Here is a 21,305-nt window from a genome sequence, read left to right on the forward strand (position 1 = left end):
TATCATTCAATTGAATGACTTTTCTAGTCTTTTAATTTCTATTTTTCTAACTTGTTTGGGTATTTAATAATACTGCGTACATGAGTGTTTTGTCTGCATATGTGTGTGCACCTTGTGCACTGCATTTTGATGATGGTAGACTACAGTGTGTTGGGTGGTGGAAAGTGAGCATAAGTCCTCTGCAAGAACAGCAAGTTATCTTACTTGTTGGGCCATCACTCCAGCCCACCCCCTAGGTTTTATTTCATGTTTTGTTTCTATTCATTGAATTCATAAGTTTGACCTGTTGCTCATGTCCCACAGTACTTAAACTTTAAAAGTTAAAATGCTTGTTTTTGCTTTAGGTGTTTTTTTTTTTTTTTTTTTTTTTTAAGTTGGATTTTGTTTTTTAAGACAGGGTCTTACTATGCAATGCTGCCCGGTCTGGAACTTACTCCAGAGGCCAGGTTAGCATATAATTCACTAAGATCTACTCGCCTCTGTCTCCCAAGACATGCGATTAGTGACTTATGCAAACACACATGGTCACTGTTCCATTTAATTTTTTTTTAAAGATTTATGAATTTAATATATATGAGTACACCATTGCTCTCTTCAGGCACATCAGAAGAAGGCATCAGGGAAATGCAAATCAAAGCAAGCTTGAGATTCCACCTCAAACCAGTCAGAATGGCTAAGATGAAAAGTTTAGTTGACAGCAGATGCTGGCGAGGATGTGGAGAAAGAGGAAAATTCCTCTATTGTTGTTGGGATTGCAAGCTTGTACAACCACTCTGGAAATCAGTCTTTTGGTTCCTCAGAAAATTGGACATAGTTCTACCGGAGGATCCTGCAATACCTCTCCTGGGCATATATCCAGAAGATGTTCCAACTGCTAAGATAAACACATGCTCCACTTTGTTCATAACAGCCTTATTTATAACAGCCAGAATTTGGAAAGAACCCAGATGCCCCTCAACAGAGGAATGGATACAGAAAATGTGGTACATTTACACAATGGAGTACTACTCAGCTAATTAAAAAAATGAATTTTTGAAATTACTAGGCAAATGGATGGAACTGGTGGGCATCATCCTGAGTGAGGTAACTCAATCACAAAAGAACCCACATAATATGTACTCACTGATAAGTGGATATTAGCCCAGAAACATAGAATACTCAAGATATAAGATACAATTTTTTTTAATTTTTAATATTTTTATTACATATTTTCCTCAATTACATTTCCAATGCTATCCCAAAAGTCCCCCAGAGCGCCCCCCACTTCCCTACCCACCCATTCCCATTCTTTTGGCCCTGGCATTCCCCTATATTGGGGCATATAAAGTTTGCAAGTCCAATGGGCCTCTCTTTCCATTGATGGCCGACTAGGCCATCTTTCGATACATATGCAGCTAGAGACAAGAGCTCCGGGGTTCTGGTTAGTACATCATGTTGTTCCAACAATAGGGTTGCAGATCCCTTTAGCTCCTTGGGTACTTTCTCTAGCTTCTCCATTGGGAGCCCTGTGATACATCCAATAGCTGACTGTGAACATCCACTCCTGTGTTTGCTAGGCCCCGGCATCGTCTCACAAGAGACAGCTATATTTGGGTCCTTTCAGCAAAATCTTGCTAGTGTATGCAATGGTGTCAGCGTTTAGAAGCTGCTTATGGGATGGATCCCTGGATACGGCAGTCTCTAAATGGTCCATCCTTTCATCACAGCTACGAACTTTGTCTCTGTAACTCCTTCCCTGGGTGTTTTGTTCCCAATTCTAAGAAGGGGCACAGTGTCCACACTTTGTTCTTCATTCTTCTTGAGTTTCATGCGTTTAGCAAATTGTATCTTATATCTTGGGTATCCTAAGTTTTGGGCTAATATCCACTTATCAGATACAATTTTTTAAACACATGAAACTCAAGAAGAACAAATAACAAAGTGTGGACACTTTGCCCCTTCTTAGAATTGGGAACAAAACACCCATGAAAGTAGTTACAGAGACACAGTTCATAGCTGAGATGAAAGGATGGACCATCTAGAGACTGCCATATTTAGGGATCCATCCCATAATCAGCTTCCAAATGCTGACACCATTGCATACACTAGCAAGCTTTTGCTGAAAGGATACAGATATAGCTGTCTCTTGTGAAACTATGCCGGGGATTAGCAAACACGGAAGTGGATGCTCACAGTCAGCTATTGTATGGATCACAGGGCCCCCAATGGAGGAGCTAGAGAAAGTAACCAAGGAGCTAAAGGGATCTGCAACCCTATAGGTGGACCAACAATATGAACTAACCAGTACTCCCCAGAGCTTGTGTCTCTAGCTCCATATGTATCAGAAGATGGCCTAGTCAGCCATCTGTGGAAGGAGAGGCCCATTGGTCATGCAAACTTTATCTACCTCAGTACAGGGGTATGCCAGTGCCAAGAAGTGTGAGTGAGTGGGTGGGGGAGCTTGTGTGGGACTTTTGGGATAGCATTGGAAATGTAAATGAAATAAATACCTAATAAAAATAAAATAAAGAAGGCATAATATCCCATTACAGATGGTTAGAGTCACCATGTGGTTGCTGGGAATTGAATTCAGGACCCCTTGAAGACCAGTCGGTGCTCTTAATTGCTGAGCCATCTCTACACTGCCCTCCAACCCCATGTAATTTTTTTGATACAACTTTCTGTGGTGTAGGATGGCCTCCATCTTTGTAACTCATGATGACTTTGAACTTCCTATCCACCTCCCTCTATGTCCCGAACAAGTAGCCACCACCTCTGGATTATATGCTGTTGTGAATCAAACCCAGGGCCATGTACTTGCAATATAAGCCCTCTACCAACTGATTCACAACCTAAGCTATTCTCATGTTTTCTGGGGCACAAATTAGCTATTCTCAAATTTTGACTTCACCATTATGTTGGCCTACTTGTTTAAAAAGTCAGTTAGGGAATTGATCCAGCAGCTGAGTACATTTTGTTCTTGCAGAAGACAAGTTGGAGTTTCAGCAATCACTAGGAATTTTACAACTTCTTGTATTCACATGTCTATGTATTTTTCTATGTATAAATCTGTTATTCCACTGACCAATACACCTACCATCAATCTTATGCAGATTTTTGATATTTTATAAATGAAATATTTAAGTGTAATAATTTTATATGTACTGTCAAATAAATTCCTCTTTAGATCACGTTTTCTCTGGTGTTTGTAGGTAGGCTTCAGATACTTATGCCTTGAGTGACACATAATGTGTCCTAAACAGGAGGTTATTATTGTCTAGTTAACCGATCAGTGATGTACTGATATACCTTAGTGTGGTGGTTCTCAGCCTGTGGGTCATGCTCCCTTTATGGATTGAGTAATCTTTCCATAAGAGTTGCCTAAGGCCATAAGAATACAAAGTTGTGTATATTATGATTTTTTAGGGGTAAAATTAAAGTTATGAAGTATAAATGAAAGTAATTTTGTGGTTGGAGACCACAACATGAAGAACTGTATTAAAGGGTCTCAGCATTAGGAAGGTTGAGAACCAATAGCTCATAATATTCTTCATTTTAATTCTGTTATTAATTTATTGTATAAATTGAGAGGACGGCTTATAGCTAGGCTTTACCCACCAATGTCTGATTTTCATTTGCTATCATATGATTCACTTGCTGTCCCTGGGAAGCAGTCAACTTCAGGTAAAGTCCAGTGTATACCAGGCAAAAATACAAGACTACCACTATCTCATACTACAACAAAGGCTTCTGCAAGAGGTCATGCCCTTCTATCTGGGAAAGCACGAATGGGCTGAAGTCTGCAGACATTACAAAATCCTATGAAAATGTAATCCGTTCTTTTCTTTTTAATTAGATATTTTATTTCCATTTCAAATGTTACCCCCTTTTCTGGTTTCCCCTATGAAAAGCCCTTATCAACTCAACCCTCCCCCTTCTCACCAACTCACCCACTCCCACTTCCTGGTCCTGACATTACCCTACACTGGGTCATTGAGCTTTCACAGGTCCAAGGGCCTCTCTGCCCATTGATGACCAACCAGGCCATCCTCTGCTACGTATACAGCTGGAGCCATGGGTCCTTCCACGTGTACTCTTTAATTGGTGATTTAAACCTGTGAGCTCTGGGGTTACTGGTTAGTTTATATTTTTGTTCCTTCTATGGGGTTACAAACACCTTCAGCTCCTTGGGTCCTTTCTCTAGCTCTCCCACTGGGTACCCTGTGCTCAGTCCAATGGTAGGTTGAGAGTATCCACCTCTGAATTTGTTAGGCATTGGTAGAGTCTCTCAGCAGACAGATATTATCAAGGTCCTGTCAGCAATCACTTGTTGGAATCCACAATAGTATCTGGGTTTGGTGACTGTATATGGGATGGATCCTCAGGTGGGGCAGTATGTAGATGGCCTTTCCTTTACTCTCTGCCCCATACCTTTTTTCTGTATCTTCTTGCATGTGTTACCCCTTCTATGAAGGACCAAAATATCCAAATTTTGGTCTTCCTTCTTCTTGAGCTTCATGTGGTGTTTGAATTGTATCTTGAATAATTCTGAGCTTTTGAGCTAATATCCACTTATCAGTGAGTGCATACCATGTGTGTCCTTGTGACTGTGTTATCACACTCAGGATGATATTTTCTCGTTCCATACATTTGCCAGTAGAGTTCAGGAATTAATTGTTTTTAATAACTAAGTAATACTACATTGTGTAAATGTACCATATTTTCTCTATCCATTCTTATGTTGGGGGACATCTGGGTTCTTTCCAGCTTCAGGTTATTATAAATAAGGCTACTATGTTCATAAACATAGTAGAGCATGTGTCTTTATGACATGGTTGAGCATCTTCTGGTTATATACTCAGGTGTGGTATTGCTGGCTCCTCAGGTAGTATTATGTTCAATTTTCTGAGGAACTGACAGACTGATTTCCAGATTGGTCATACCAGGTTGCAATCACATCAGCAATGGAGGGATGCTCCTATTTCTACACATCTTTGCCAGCATTTGTTGTCACCTGTGTTTTTTATCTTAGCCATTTTGACTGGTGTGAGGTGAAATCTCAGGTGTGTTTTGGTTTGTATTTCATGATGACTGAGGATGTTGAACATTTCTTTATGTGCTTCTCAAGCACTTGAGTATCCTCAGTTGAGAATTCTTTGTTTAGCTCTGTATCCAATTTTTAATAGGGATATTTGATTGTTTTGAGTCTAATTTCTTGGGGTCTTTGTAAATATTTGGTATCAGAACTCTATTGCATGTAGGGCTGGTAAAGATCTTTTCCCAATCTGTTGGTTGACATTATCTATTAAGAGAAACCATTACCTTACAGAAACTTTGCAACTTTATGAGATTTCATTTGACATTTATTGATCATAGAGCAAGCCATTGGTGTTCTGTTCAGGAACTTTTTCCCTGTGCCCATGTATTCCAGGATTTTCCCCACTTCCTCTTCTATTAGTTTCAGTGTATATGGTTTTATGTGGAGGTCCTTGAACCACTTGGACTTGAGCATTGTACAAGGAGATAAGAGTGGTTCAATTCATATTTTTCTACATGCTAACCACCAGTTGATCCATCACCATTGATTGAAAATGCTGTCTTGTTTCCACTAGATGGTTTTACTTCATTGTCAAAGATCAAGTGACCATAGCTATGTGGGTTCATTTCTGCATCTTCAGTTCCATTCCATTGATCTACCTCTATGTTTCTATACCATTACCATGCAGTTTTTATCACAATTTCTCTGTAGTACAGCTTGAGGTCAGGGATGGTGAATCCCCCAGGAGTACTTTTATTGTTGAGAATATTTTTCGAGATCCTGGGTTTTTTAGTTATCCCAAATGAATTTGCAAACTGCTCTTTCTAAGTCTATGAAGATTTAAGTTGGAATTTAGGTGGGGATTGCACTGAAAGTGTAGATTGCTTTTGGCAAATGGCCATTTTTACTTTATTAGTCCTGCCAATTATGAGCATGGGAGATTTTTCAAACTTCTGAAATTTTCTTTGATTCCTTTCTTCAGAGACTTGAAGTTCTTGTCATACATATCTTTCACTTCCTTGGTTAGAGTCACACCAAGGTAGTTTATATTATTTGCAACTATTGTGAAGGGTGTCATTTTCCTAATTTCTTTCTAAGCCTGTTCATCCTTTAAGTAGAGGTAGTCTACTGATTTGTTTGAGTTAATTTTACATCCAGCCACATTGTTGAAGTTGTTTTTCAGGTTTGGGAATTCTCTGGTGGGATTTTTGGGGTCAGTTAAGTATACTAACATATCATCTCCATATACTGATATTTAGACTTCTTCCTCTCCAATTTTTTTCCCTTTCACCTCCTTTTAATATCCAATTGCTCTGGCGAGGATTTCTAGTACTATATTGAATAGGTAGGGAAAGAGTAGGCTGCCTCATCTAGTTTCTGATTTTATTGGGGTTTTTCCAAGTTTCTCTCCATTTAGTTTGATGTTGTCTTCTGGTTTGCTATATATTGCTTTTACTATGTTTACATATGGGTCATGAACTCCTGTTCTTCCCCAGACTTTTAGCATGAAGGGATGATGTATTTTGCCAAATGCTTTATCAGCATTGAATGAGATGATCATGTGGGGTTTTTTTCCTTTGCTTTTATTTATATAGTGGGTTACTTTGATTTCCTTATATTGATTTCCTTATATATGTCTGCCTTCCTGGGAAAAAGCCTACTTCATCATGATGGTTGATTGTTTTGTTATATTCTTACACTCTGTGAGAATTTTATTGAGTATTTTTGCATCAATATTCATAAGTGAAATTGGTCTGAGGTTATCTTCCTTTGTTGCGTCTTTGTAAGGTTTAGATATAAGTGTAATTGTTGCTTCATAGAATGAATTGAGTAGTGTACTTCTGTTTCTATTTTGTGAAATAATTAAAACAGAATTGGTATTAGCTCTTCTTAGAAAATCATATAGAACTCTGCCCTAAACCCTTTGCTCCTGGGCTCTTTTTGGTTGGGAGACTATTAATAATTGCTTCTATTTCTTTAGAAGTTATGGGACTATTTAGATGGTTTATCTGATCCTTATTTAACTTTGGTACCTGGTATGTGCCTAGAAAACTGTCCATTTCATCCAGATTTTCCAGTTTTGATGAGTATAGGCTTTTGTAGTAGGATCTGATAATTTTTAGGATTTCCATGGTTTCTGTTGATATGTCTCCCCTTTCAGTTCTTATTTTATTAATTTGGATACTGTCTACATGTCTTCTAGTCACCCTGGCTAAGGGTTTATCTATCTTGTTGATTTTTCTCAAGAACCAGCTCTTGGGTTTATTGATTCTTTGCACAGTTCTGGTGTGATGTGGTACCTAGGACTTTCTATAATGGGAGAACTATGTTCTGATGAAGCCAAGTTATCTTGGTTTCTCTTCCTTATGTTCTTGATCTTGCCTCTCTCCCTCTGGGTATCTCTAGTGCTACCTGCACTCACTGTCTCTGACTGGAGCTTGTGTGTCTTGTTTTCCTTGTTGTATCAGAGCTCCTCAGAGTCCAGATGTCTCTGTGATCCACTGTTCCTGAAATTCTGCATGTAAGAGTGCCTCGGAGTCAAGCTGCCTCTAGGATCCTGAAATCCTGGCATGATCAAACTCCTAAGAACCTGTGATCCTATGATCATGGGTTTGTTAGAACACCTGGGAGTCCAGCTTTCTCTGGGTGTTGGGTGGTTGGGTGCAGTGCTAGCATCAGAGATCTACTGAGGGCACTGGCTAAGACAGGAAGGCACCAGATTATTTTGATCCCCCAGAGGGGCATGTCTTTAATACAAGCACTCAGAACCCAGAATATGGGTATGTCTATGAGTTCTAAGACAACCTGAGATACACAGAGAAACAGGTAGCCAAAAGAACATAGTAAGTCTGTATATATATATATATATATATATATATATATATATATATATATATATAAAGGAAACATAGATATAGGGTGAGAAAATGGCTCACCTCACTGGATAACAGCACTTACTCTTATTGCAACTAACTTGGGTTTAATTCCCAGCATTCACTTAAAGATATACAATGATCTGGATCTCCTAGACCATCATGACCTTGAACTCACTGACTACAGCTTCCTCTGCCTCCTGATTGTTGGGATTAAAGCCTGCACCATCATTCCTGAGCCAACATAGACACTAAAATTGTTAAAGTGAATACCTCATGACTTGGAAAATGTCAGGATGTGACAAACTGGTATCTGATATCCTGCAGGAGTAACTCTGAAATGCACAGCCTTTTAGAACAAAGTCTAGTAACTTCTTAAAATGTAAAACATGGACTCCAGAGAGGGTTCAGAGTGTAAGTCCATATTCTGCTATGGTAGAGGACCAGGGTTCCATTTACAGCAAACAGACTGCTTCATACCCATCTGTAATTCCTGTTCCAGGAATCCAGTGCATTTTGGGGGGACTCACAGGCATTAGTTATGTACTTAATATTCATATATATGTCCAGTTGAAATACTGACACATGAAACAAACAACAAACAACAAAAACATATGGGTTGCACTCCTATGTAAGAGCATTAGTTGCTACACAGAGCTGATCCCCAACAATAGTAGTGACATATTAATCATGAAGACTTTACAGTAAATGATCATTTATCTCACAGACTGCAATATTCAGTGAGGGAAGAAAGGGCAACCAGTAGAACAAACAACAATAAATATATATGTCTTATTTAAAGTGAGGTCACTCACTTCCTCCCCCATTCAAAGTCAGTAACATGGAGACTCCAATCCACACTGATGCAGCCAAGAACACAACTTCCTCTTGCTAAGTCCCAGGAAAGGTATTAACTTCTTAGGAATGAGATGGCAATAATCATCATCTTGATTCCATGTAATTCTTTGATGAGTAATTTTCAATGACTGTCTTCCTCACAAAAGCCACTCTTAGAACTTCTTTGCTCAAAGTCACATTCACTCCTAAGGTTCAACAAGCTTGGTCAATGGCTGAAGCTTTCTCTACATTCTCTGCATTCACAAACCTATGTGGGTCGTGTCTCTGTTGTTAATAAGAACAAAATTTGTTCAAAGTCTTCCCCAGATTCAGCGGATTCATGATGCATGTCTGCACTGTGGTTTCTTCAGTTAAATATGACGGAAGTGTGGGTGAATGCTCCACTCATCTGAAGCACTGTTGACTTTTTTCCAGTGAAAACCCATTTCTCTATATAGGGTAGATGATGGAAATGATTTCCCATGTTCATTGCACTCAATACATATACTCTATTTAGTTGTGTGCCAGTCCTGCAACAAAACACTTTGGCACATTCTTTGCACTCATGATGCTTTGCTGCATAAAATCTCTGATGTAAATGAGGCTGCATCCCACACACACTACACATAAAATCCTTTCCTCTAGTATAAAGTTGTTGGTCATTGATGCGGTGAGTTTTGTTTTTTAACACTTCCCAGATGCATGACATTCAAATTTCCTTTCCCCTACATGAGCTTGGACATGATAAACAATGCTGCAATTTTCCTTATATGATTTATGCCTTTGATATCATGTCTTAGTTAGCATTTCCATTGCTTTGAAAAGAACTTTGAAAACTTTGAAAAGGTAAGTCTTATAAAGGACAACATTTAATTGGGTCTGGCTTACAGTTTCAGAAGGTCAGTCCATTATCATCTTGGCAGCAACCATGGCTGCAGGCAGGGAGACATGGTTTGGAGGAGTAGAGCTTTTATATCCTGATATAAAGGCAGCCAGGAAGAGACTCTCCCACACTGGGTGGAGCTTGAGCCCTGAACCTCATAGCCCATCGCCACTGTGACAAACGTTCTCTAACAATGTCACACCTATTCTAAGAAGGCCACAACATGTAATAGTGTCACTCCCTATGAGCCAAGCATTCAAACACATGAATCTCTGGGGCCAAACCTATTCAAAGCACTACAGTATACTTCTACTGGTTTTCTCCAGTATCAACCCAATAATGATATGAAAGGCTTGACCTGTTTATGTATGACTAGCCACATTTAGTGCATGTAAAAAGTGTCTCTCCTGTGTGAACTCACTGATGAGCAACAAGGAAGCAGGTGTGTTTGAAGGTTTTGCCACACTCACTGTACCTGAAATGCTTGACTCTGGTGTGAATTCTGAAATGTTTAATGAGAAAGGCTTTTTGGCTGAAGGACTTGCTACACTTGCTGTACTGAAAAGGCCTTTCCTGAGTGTGCACTCGCACAAGATAAATGAGGCTGGATTTGTCCTTAAATGCTTTGCCATATTCACTGCAACTGTAAGGCTTCTCCGCAGCATAAACTTGAAAATGATGTGTAAGTTTGGATCTGGTCATATATGATTTGCCACATTTGGTGCAGGTAAAAGGTGTCTCTCCTGTCTGAACTCGCTGGTGAGATATGAGGGAGATATTATGCTTGAAGGCTTTGCCACACCCACCACACCTGAATGGCTTCTCTCCAGTTTGAGTTCTGAAATGCTTAAGAAAGGATTTGTGGGTGAAGGACATCCCACACTCACTTCACTGAAAAGGCTTTTCTCCAGTATGTATCATCCGGTGTTGATCGAGGTGTAACATGCTAGTAAAATTTTGCAACAGTCGCTGTATATGCAGTTCTTCTTCTCACTCTGAATAGCCTCTCCACTCTCAGTGTTCATGGGGGCATCCCCAACATTATAAGTCACTTGATGCTTTAGAAGACACGAGGAGGTCTGGAGGATCATCACATTGTTCATGCTTAGCAGGGTTGTCTCAGCACAGCACAGCCTGTGCAGTTGTAAGATGCATGAATTGGCACCTTCTGCAGACAGACTCTGCTCAAAGGGTGACATTTCACTTTCCACTTTAATCCAACAACCAGGACAAGGAGAAATAATGATGAGTGGCATGTAGACTATCAAGTGACAGACAGACAGAAAGACAGAGAGACAGCACCTATCACTAATGGTGATCTGAGATTTCTCACAGAACAAGGGGGCTACTTTAGGGTAGACAGGGTCCAATATCAAATCAAATCCAATACAATAAAATAAATAAAAAAATGAGCTTACAAGTGCCACAATTCATGTTACTTTCAAACATAATGCATGTCACCAGATGTACTTAAGTTACAAAGATCCCAAATATTTACAGTGTCATCAAATCACAGGAAAGCCATCAGTGTTAAGACTCCTGACCCCAGGTCAGATGTGTTTATGCAATCCATTAATTGCAACACTAAAAAGACAGAGCAAGAAGACATTGGCAAGTCAGAGGACAGCCAGGTCTACATAGTGCATCTAGCACAGCTAGGATTCTAAAGATAGACTGATTTCTCAAATACACCCCAATAAAATCTTTACCCCAAATTGATTCCTGTGTGCCTTTGCTGCAATTAAGAGAAAAAGAGCTATTGGGAAACTTGACTTGGTTTTTAACCTGTATTTTATACTCCAAGACTGTGGGGTAATGACTTGGTGTCCATAGGCAAGCTTTGAGAATGATACAGATCTCTCTAAAAAAACCAACCAACCAACCAAAAACAATAACAAAGGAAAGCCTAGACATGCTCTGAAATGATGGTAAGGTCTTACCCAGCAAAGACATGAGTGTGAAGATCTCTGTCATCACAGTCTAGTGCAGGATCCTTTGAGAGTCATCAAGCAGTGTCCATTCCTCCCAGGAGAATTACACAGCCACATCCTCAAAGGATAAACAGTCATGAACAGTGGAGAAAGTTGAATTTATATGAATCCTCCTTGTCAGGGATTCCTGGTACCCTTAAGTCATTCCCACTTAGCTTTCTACCTCAGAGGATACTAGGCTGTGAAACTATTCTATTGATAGCCAGTCTATCCTCAAGTTCCCACCAACTCCTGTTCTCATCACTCAGCAACAACAGTCAAGTTGACATAGGGGCTTAATTACTTTTCTATTACTGTGAAGAGACACCATGACCAAGGCAACTTATAATAACAAGGAGTTTATTGGGGCTTACACCTCAGAGGGTCGATCTGTAACCTCCATGTCAGGGAGTATTGATACAGGCACACCCAGCACTGGAACAGTTGCTGAGAGCTTACATCCTGATCCATAGTATAGTACCAGGCAGAGAGAGTTAATTGGGAATGGGGAGAGCTTTTGAGACCTACAAGCCCACCCCCAGTGACACACCTCCTCCAACAAGGCTATACATCATTATTATCTCCACAGTGTTCCACCAATAAAGGACAAGTATTCAAGTCTATGAATATCTGGAAGGTGAGTTCATTGAAACCATCACAGCTGGAGTCAATCCAAGCTAGAAGAATGTCCCTCCTTTTAGTCTGAGAATTCACATGGATTCCTCCCAGTCAGACACTAACATGGATTCCTCCCAAAGATCTGTTTCACACAGACTACATTTGGCTCACTGTTGTCCACTCTGTCCCTGTCACAAAGGCCAGGAAGCCATGTGTACATGACCTCAGGACACACACATCAGTCTTCACACTGAGCTTCCATTCAATCTCAGTATGCAGACTCAGCCCTCAGCTGTTGTGCTACCACAATTCCTACCTTCCACTAAAGCCAGCTGAATTCATGCATGCCTGAGCATTTCTAATCATCCCCAACACATCTCACTTCCAGGCCTGGTTTAATGTCATCACTGTAGCTTTAAGACCTTCGAATCTTTAGCCAATGGTTACCATAAAGGGAAACCTGTCCATGTAATTCCTGCTGCGGATGTGGGGAATTTTCATTCTGAGCATGTGCCAGGGAAATCAAATGGAAAGGCAGAGAGAATTCCAGCACAGAGTCCCAGGACACCACAGTCCCAGAGATCACTTATGTGTTAATTGGGGAGTGTGATTCCTGGGTTCCCTCCACTTACCTCTTCCTGGATGGAGTGTTCAACTGAATACTGGGAAACCTGTTTAAAAACAAGGTTGTGAGTAACAAAGCAAGAGTGTTGGTATCTCAAAGGTTCACCCAAGTCCTCTCTCATACATGCAGTCAGGTACTCACTGGGCTCCATTCTTGGAGTCTCTTACTGGGTGACCTTGGACAAGGAATCAATCTCTTCTGTTTGTTACCTGAGGATAAATGTTACTGTTTTATTGCCATGAAGAGACACCATGGCCAAGGCAATTCTTACAATATAAAAGAATACATTTAACTGGTGCTAGCTAACAGTTTCAGAGTGTTCATCCCGATGAGCATGGTGCTGAGAAGAGAGGCATAGGACCAGGCCAATACTTTAAGACTTTATATTCTGATCTACAATCAGCAGATAGACACACACACACACACACACACACACACACACACACACACACACTGGATTACATGTGGGCTTCTGAAACCTCAAAGTTCACTCCCAGCCAAATCCTTCCTCCAACAATTCCTTACCTCTTAATCTTTCCAATTCTTCTCAAACAGTTCCACACCCGGGGGACTGAGCATTCAAATATCTAAGCCTATGGAAACTCTTCCCATTAAAACTAACATACCTTCCTATTCCAAAAAGAGACTCATAGGGCTGGAGAGATCACCCTCTTTTGGTGTGTCTGAAGATAGTAACCATGTACTTATATACATAAAATATATCTTTAAAAAAACAAACAAAAGAGAATCACAGTAGCAACCTCAGTCCTATGTGTCAAGTATTTGGTACAGGCTCTTCCTGAGCACATGACTAATGCTTCTTCAAAAAATTTCACAAATGAGTACATATGATTTCAAAATGTAGTTTTATCTACTGACATGAATTACGACTTTGGAATTAATTAGCCTTTACACAACATGTGCTAGGCAGAATCAAGCAGACTTTTGTGCATCTGAGTCCAACATGATGTACATAGGCCAGCTAAAGTCATGGGGAGTGTCAATGGGGAGAGGGAGGATAGCTAATAACAAGGCAGACTTACTCAAATACTGAATGCAATCACACATTGTAAAATCTTTCAGTAATACTTAAAATTAGTAATATTATTAATTATAATTACTAATATAATTTAGTAATATAATTTAAAAAATAAAATTTATTTTCAATTTAATTTTTCTTCACAGCTCAGCTTAGCATAGCAGCATGTCCTGATGGCTGAGTTTTTAAAATTCCTTGGAAATGAAATACAGGTTGGCTCCAATTAGAGCACTTCCAACATGAACCAGTGTTCAGTTGGCAGCCCTTACCCAAAGGAGACCCAACCCACAAGAAGGAAAATGTCTGTGAATTTGAGGCTAGTATGATGTAAACAGTGAGTTTGAGCCAAGATCAAAAATAAATAAATAAAGTAAAAATATAACAAATGGTGCTTTTTCTTATAAATTATGAGTTAGAGATAGAAGGATCTCTTTGAGTTTGAAGATAGTGTGGTACATAGAAAGACAGGACAGCCATGACTACATACAGAGACACAGTCTGAGTTAGAGGTCGGGGGAGGGGGAGGAGGGAGGGAGTGGGAGAGGGGCAAAGGGAGAGGGGAGAGGAAGGGAGTGATGGCAAGAGCTCACAAGGTCCCCTGTGGGGTGGTAGCAGAACAGGAAAGGACAGAGGGGGTGGGAGAGAGGCATACTGAGAGAATAAAATATCTCCATCAAAGATCTGGACACCACCATCACCCACCCTACAACTCCCCCATGCCTGCTGCAACTTGCATTCTAACTCGAAAATTAGTGCACAGGATATACCCAAGAATTAACAGGTCTCTGCCTCCACCCAAATTACCCCCACCCCACTCTTGGAAAACTGACTAGATCAAATCTCTCACCTGTTCAAATCATCTTGGCCACCAGAGTCTCTGTATACAAAAGTCAGGTCCTTAGTTGCACTGAGCCCTTTCCCTCACCTAATGCCAGTAAAGGTCACCCCAGGACTCTGTCTCCAAGCACACGCCTGCCCACAAGCCTTAGGGGGTACAGTCCACAAGGCCCTGTGAGTCAGAGGGGATGGCTCTAGTGATTGAGCACAGATGTCAAAAAAAATTTTTTTTTCCCACAGGTGTCCTACAGTCAGGGACATGGGAGTTTATCCTGTTGTCTCCTGATCCAGAACTCGGAGCTGGGTGATCACTAGGCACTCAACTGGGGCAAGGTTCCACCAGCAGCCTCCACAATCACCAACGGGCTCCACTGGCCTGCCAGGCCCTGGAGCATTTTCATCCCCCATCGAAGCCTGGATCAGATCACAAGGGTTGTAGAAAACCTCAGTTACACCTCCATGATGGAGGAAAAAATGCTTCAACTCTCCCATTTTCCTGCCATGACCAATACTGATAAAACTAGTTTTCTGTGACTGACAGATCCAAAAAGTTTCAAAGAACCTCCTGCACACAAAGCTGAAAGTCTCATCATTTTGTCTTCACTAAAATGGCTATTTTCTCTGGCTATTCTCAGTGTAATGTGTTCTGTACAATGTAGCTCAGACATGATCAAGTGCCAGGAAGTAGACATACGTCCCCAGATGGAGCTGTACACTCAATCTCTTAGGGAGATTGTTGTGATTATAGATGTGCCGAAATTTCCTTGAGCTACTGTGGGAAGCCACATCCTCCATTACAAGGTGGTGCTGGCTACCACCCATAAGTTTGGGTAAACAAGCAATGTGCACAAGTGCATTAGTTTTTTGCCGAGTCACTGCCTGGCCCAAGGCATGCAAATGAGGTACTGAAAGCATAACCAATCAGGTGTAGACATGCCTCTCCTACGCCTATAAAAGCAACACCAGTTCTGGGGCTCGGGGTCTTTTCGCATCTGCAATCAAGCTCTCCCAATAAATGTGTGCAGAAGAATCCTGTTGTGGCATCTTTCTTGCTGGCTAGTCGGGCGCTCACAAGTGGTGCTGAAACCCAAGATTAGATATCTTCAGGCAAGAGCAAAGACCCCTGTTACAGGGAGGATTCAGAACTGCATCACAGGGAGGAGAAGTGTTCCAGCAATAAAGGCTGTTGAGAAGGATTGTCTTCGTGGATTCAGAACTCTTCAGCTGGGGAACGGCTGTACTGGTAAGTAAAAAGTAATTAATGTAAGTCTCTGAGAGGTATGGTTTCCTACAGAGTAGATCCGGTAATTGTTTTGGGGGTTCTGCTGCTTGTTTTCTTTCTTGTCCTTATATTGTGTTATTGTCTTAATTTTCATCGCCCTGGACATGAGTGTATGTGCTGGGAATAGCTTGGCACATACATAAGATCATAAAGAGAGTGTAGATAAACTCGTGAGTCGATCTTGGGACTAAGAATTGCACGTAGATAAGCGAGTGTCTCAAGGAAACCTTAGTCCATGACTACCATGGGTACTGACCAGTCTATGCTGTTAGTAGGGCCTGTGCAAGCCTTGCTTAAAGAACAAGGTTTAAAGATTTCTGAAAGTACAGTGATAGGGTTCTTAAAAGAGATAGACAGACTCGCTCCTTGGTTTGCCCCTACTGGGTCACTGACACTACCTAGTTGGGAAAAGTTAGGGAGAGATATAGCAAGAGAGGAAGCTGAAGGGAAAGTGAAAGCAGGAACAAGACCACTATGGAAGTTGATTAAGGCTTGTATCCAGGACAAGAAATGTGAACCAGCTGTTAAGGAAGGGCAGTGACTTTTGCAGGAGCACCAGGAAAGCATGTCAGAAACAGAGAGAAATGAAAAGGAAGGAGCACACAGAAAAATAAGTAAAGGAAGAGATATAAAAAAAGAAAAGGAAAAGAAGCCAAAATATAGAGATTCAAAAGATAATATAAAGAATGACGATCGAAAAATTAAGTCAATCTACCCTCCTCTCGAGGACATTGAGTTATTAGAATTATCTAGCTCGGAGGACTTGGAATTATCAGCAGGGGAGGAGGAAGATTTGGAGGAGGCTCCTGCAGAGTATGAGGCGAAAAGATATGGTCCAATAGGGAGGAGTATCAGTGTTCCCCCACCACCTCCACCTTATACAGAAAAGAAAACAATTGGCAATGGCCTCTCTTTTTGCACTCCTAGAGGGTTGTGGAAAATATGTCAGGTTTTCCTGTTTTTTAGGATCAAGCTCAACAGAGATATTATGAGTCAATATCGCATAAACAAGTGAAAGATTTAGCAGAGTCAGTAAGGACCTATGGAGTCAATGCCTCTTTTACTCAGTCCCAAATTGATAGACTGGCTCACCATGCCATGACTCTTTCCGATTGGATGAGTGTGGCAAAGGCATGTCTTACAATGGGACAGTATCTAGACTGGAAGTCTATATGGCATGATCTGTGTTTGAGTGAGGCCTGTGCTGTGCTAACGCTACGGCAGAGCAACCAGCATGGAGCTTTGAAATGCTTACAGGTCAGGGTATATGGACAAACAATCAATTAGGATACCCAGTGCAGGTCTATGATCAAATCAAACAGGCAGCAGTGAAAGCTTGGAAACCATTGCCTAATCGAGGATAGGTATCTGGTAATTTGACAAAAAATATTCAGGGAGTTAATGAGCCGTTCTCTGAATTTGTGGCTTACATGATGGAAGCAGCCAGATGCATATTTGGTGATTCTGAGGATGCAATGCTGCTAATTGAACAACTAGTTTATGAGCAATATACAAAAGAATGCAGAAATGCTATCACACCTTGGAAAAGGAAAGGATTACAGGTGTGGATGAAATCCTGTAGAGAGATAGGAGGACCCCTCTCAAATGCAGGGCTGACTGCCTCAGTTTTGATGGTGCAAACAAAAGGAATAACCTGCTATAATTGTGGACAAATAGTTCACATACAAAAGCAGTGTACAAAGGGTAGAAAAAGTAGGTTTGAAAAGAAGGTACCAGATATGTGCTCAAAATGTGGGAAAGGAAGACATTGGGCAAATGAATGTAGATCAGTCAGAGATACAAAAGGAAGGCCACTACCTCAGTTTAAAGTGCAACAGCCAAAAAACGAAGTGAGAGGCCCCCGTCCCCAGGGCCCCCAAATGTATGGGGCACTCCAGACCACAGTGTCCATGAGGCCACCCAAAGACAGAGGAGAGCCACTCTGTGTTTAGCAGGATTGGACATCTCTGCCACCTCCAGAGTAATTCTTACACCTCATGATGTGCCAACCTATTTCTTCAGATTTTAGAGGTCCCTTACCAAAGGATACAGTGGGCCTACTGTTGGGTAGGTCCTATTGTGCCTTGAATGGATTGATGATACATCCCGGAGTTATAGACTCAGATTATGAGGGACAAGTTAAGATTATGTGTTCTGCACCCCAAGGTATTGTGGCCATTTCTCCTGGAGACCACATTGCTCAATTGCTGATTCTTCCTAGTTTGCATAACATGTTCTCTAGTAGCCAGAATTCCCGAGGGGATAAGGGATTTGGTTCTACAGGAACGAATGTGGCCTACATATCTTTAGATTTGGATAATCGTCCCACTTTACAATTACAAATAGAAGGAAAAACCTTTAAAGGTATAATGCATACAGGAGTAGATAAAAGCATTGTATACAGTAACTGGTGGCCTGCTTCTTGACCTGTTAATCAATCATCACATAGCCTACAAGGATTAGGATATGAGGCTACCCCAACTATAAGTGCAAAATCCTTACAATGGAAGGATAAAGAAGGAAGTACGGGCTTTTCCAACTTTATGTGCTCCCTTTACCTGTAAATTTATGAGGAATACATGTGTTGTCAGCCATGAATCTTATATTGACTAATGATTATTCTCAGAAAAGCAAGGACATGATGAAAGGAATGGGATATATACCTAGACAAGGTCTTGGAAAATATTTACAAGGCAGAATTTCACCAGTTAAAGGAACAGAAAAATCAGATAGGAAAGGACTGTGTTTTTTTCTAGAGGCCGCTGAGGAGCCTTTACCCATTCCATGGCATATGGAGGAAGCGATATGGGTGCCTCAGTGGCCTTTACCCTCTGAGACGTTAAAAGCCACTAAAGAATTAGTACAAGAACAATTAGACCTGGGGCATGTAGAACCCACACAATCACCCTGGAATACCCCTATTTTTGTTGTAAAGAAGAAATCAGGTAAATGGAGATTGTTACATGACCTACGCGGCATTAATGCACAAATGCTAGCTATGGGTCCTGTACAAAGAGGACTCTCCCTACTCTCATGATGTGTGTGCATCCCTTTTATATTCAGCATATTAGAGCACATACCTCATTACCTGGACTTATGGTTAATGGAAATGCAATTGCTGATTCAGCCACCAGAGATATGGTTTTGCTATCACAAAGTTCTATAGAAGGTGCTAAAAATTTTCATCAACTTTTTCATGTCCCTGCTTCTACATTGTGACAGAAGTTTAAGCTCACATGAAGAAAAGCTTGAGATATTGTCTTACAGTGTGGTAAATGTGTAGAATTTATTAATGCACCAGCCATGGGCATTAATCCTTGCGGAATGCGACCCCTAGATATTTGGCAAATGGATGACAAGCATATCCAAGCTTTTGGTAAATTATAATGTATACATGTGTCCATCGATACCAGTTCTGGTGTCCTTCATACCTCTCCCTTGACAGCGGAAAAGGCACTTCATGTCATATCTTACTGCTTAGAGGCTTGGGCTGCATGGGGCAAGCCCCTGCCGTTAAAGACAGATAATGGTCTTGCATATACCTCTTCTAAATTTAGTCAATTTTGCAAACAAATGCAAGTGAAACACATTACTGGGTTCCCTATAATCCACAGGGCCAAGGAATCATTGAAAGAGCCCATCATACTTTGAAACAATATTTGCAAAAACAAAAAGGGCGATAGAGGAAATGACGCCAAAGATGGCTCTATCCCTTACAATATTTATTCTTAATTTCTAAAAAAATTGGATGATGCTGGAAGATCACCAGCCGAAAATCATGGAAAATGGCCTCAACTGCCCAACGAAATGGTCAAGTAGAAAAATGTACTTGATAATAAATGGCATGGCCCAGGTCCCATATTGATCAGATCCAGGGGAGCTATTTGTGTTTTTCCACAGGGTGAAGATAATCCACTTTGGGTTCCGACTCAACTGACAAGAACCATGAAAGATCAAGATGAATCCCAAGATGATCCTGTTATTCTTACTCCTGGTGATTGAGACAGGGATAAGTGTACCTTTGTGGGCCATAGAGAAATCATGCCAGTACCCTTACCGGTACATTCCAATTCCTCTAACTTGCCTTTGCTTTTTGCAACTGAATGTTTTTTGGATGTGCCTTGTGAACGACAAACTACTCAAGAGCCACAGGTGTATAATAGTATGAGTTTTCATTTAAATTATACAATATGCTTTGTGCATAATGTGGATAAACCTTTTACACCCTATATGTTTTTAAAGAAAAAGATTATCTCTAATTGGGCAGATCCCATTTACCAAAATAAAGTGAGCTCTTGAGTGTTACTTAATGCTTTAACTCAAGTCGCTCAAGGAGCACAATCAGGCTCAAGTGATGTTGGAAATAATGTAACTTCACTTATAAACATCACCACTATCATGATAAAGGGAAATGTGACTATTCCGAAAAGATCACGATGGCCTGTTTGCAATGCTACTGCTATAAGCAGTGTGTCCTGGTGTCATCTGGACCTTGCATTTCCTATAGTTTTTTTTTTTCACCTTGTCAATCAAAAATTTTTCCTCAGAAAGAAATAGCAAAGAGTTTTGTTTTTCACCTCCATTGGATTTTGCCATAATGAATGATAAAGGAGATGCTACAGGAAAAGAAAATATTTGGCCATATTACCAATGGATTTTATGTAATGAGGCAGGTGCTAGTACCAGTTTGTTAGCCTTTGCATTGCTGACTGGAACTTTTCATGAGATATTGAATGTTTCTGACACACTTTCCAATACCTCTGTTCATTGAGATAATGTAACATCTAATAGAGGTATCAGAAATATGACTACTTCTCCAGTAGAAGTTTGTGTTAATCCTCCATTTTTCTTTATGTTGGCTGAATTTCAAAACAATTCAGAATGGTTAGATTGTACAAATGTCACTTGTTTTTTGACACAATGCTGGAATGGAACCACTTTCTTAGCCTTAGTGGTACATCTACCAACCTTTGTCCCTGTGCCTGTTGAGGCAGATTCAGAGAAGTTCCCAATTATGAGTCTTGTATGGCAAAAGAGAGATTTTGGAATCACAGCTGCCATTGTTACTGCCATTGTGGTGTCTGCAGAGTCAGTGGTTACCGCAGGAATTGCTATGGCCAATCAAGTTAATACTGCTGACACCATAAGTCAGATAGCAGAAAAAATGTCTAAGGCATTGCTTAACCTTCGAAGGGTGGATTCTCATATTGCCTTAGGGTTAATATTAGTGAATCAAAGAGTGGATATTTTACAACATAACATGGAACAGATGATGGACGTCATACAAATGAGTTGTGTGACATCAACTCCACATGTGTGCATTA

The sequence above is a fragment of the Mus caroli genome, unplaced genomic scaffold (assembly GCF_978045245.1).
Source record: "Mus caroli unplaced genomic scaffold, Mus_caroli_1 scaffold_8, whole genome shotgun sequence".
Classification (NCBI taxonomy): domain Eukaryota; kingdom Metazoa; phylum Chordata; class Mammalia; order Rodentia; family Muridae; genus Mus; species Mus caroli.